Source organism: Arachis hypogaea, chromosome 12, assembly GCF_003086295.3.
Source record: "Arachis hypogaea cultivar Tifrunner chromosome 12, arahy.Tifrunner.gnm2.J5K5, whole genome shotgun sequence".
Classification (NCBI taxonomy): Eukaryota; Viridiplantae; Streptophyta; class Magnoliopsida; order Fabales; family Fabaceae; genus Arachis; species Arachis hypogaea.
The window spans coordinates 90,416,140-90,417,225 of NC_092047.1; the positions used below are offsets into that span (position 1 = coordinate 90,416,140).

At 38.4% G+C, this 1,086-nt stretch overlaps 1 non-coding gene across 1 annotated transcript; it reads left to right on the forward strand.

Moving 5' to 3' along the window:
* The first annotated feature begins 584 nt into the window (after nt 1-584).
* On the forward strand, nt 585-688 carry LOC112731977 (small nucleolar RNA R71). Its single transcript, XR_003167721.1, has one exon. It is a non-coding gene; the product is annotated as a small nucleolar RNA R71 (small nucleolar RNA).
* Nucleotides 689-1,086: the final 398 nt, after the last annotated feature.

Here is a 1,086-nt window from a genome sequence, read left to right on the forward strand (position 1 = left end):
TGAGGAGTTGCTTGTTGAGATACTGGTTATTAAAATTATTCTGTTGAAAACCACCCTGAGAATTATTATTAAAATTCTGTGGCCTCTGAGGTTGCTCTCTCCACCCTAAATTTAGGTGATTTCTCCACCCTGGATTATAGGTCTTGGCATACGGATCATTATTTGGGTTTCTAGGAGCATTCCCCATGTAATTGATCTGTTTAGTGGAAGATTGAGCATAAACATAATTCTCATTTTGCATAAAATTACCTGACATGTCATAAGGGACCTCTTGAGGTGCATTCTGAGTGTTGACAGCTAAAACTTGTATTCCACTCAACTGTTGAGTAAGCTTGTTTTGAGCAAGAAGAGCATTAACAGCTTCCACTTCCAACATGCCTCTCTTCTGAGGGATTTCAGAGTTCACAGGATTCCTGTTAGAAGCGTATAAAAATTGGTTGTTAGCAACCAACTCAATGAGCTCAGTAGTCTCCTCTGGCATCTTCTTCATGTGTAATGAACCACCTGTAGAATAATCTAAACTCATTTTGGATATTTTGCCTAAGCCCTCATAAAAGATATCCAGCTGAGTCTACTTAGAGAACATGTCCAGAGGGCATTGCCTAGTCAGTAGCTTGAATCTCTTCCAAGCTTCATAAAGGTTTTCACCATCTTTCTGTCTGAAAGTCTGAACCTCCATCCTCAGCTTAGTCAGCTTTTGGGATGGAAAAAATCTAGTCAGAAATCCAGTGACCACTTTGTCCCAAGTGACTGGTGCGGTATTTACAACCACACTTACTAACTGGCAAGTGCACCGGGTCGTACCAAGTAATACCTTACGTGAGTAAGGGTTGATCCCACGAGGATTGATGGATTAAGCAACAATAGCATTTGATAGGATTAGTTAGACAAACAGAAAAGAGTGTTGATGTTCAAAAAGCATTAAACAGTAACTCAGAATATCAAAGGCAGGCACGTAAATAAATTGAAAATAAAATATGGGAGAAAACAGTTAAGGCTTCAGAGTTATCTATTTTTCCGGATTAACTTTCCTTACTAACTATTTTAATTATGTAGGATTTAATTTATGGCAAACTATATGTGACT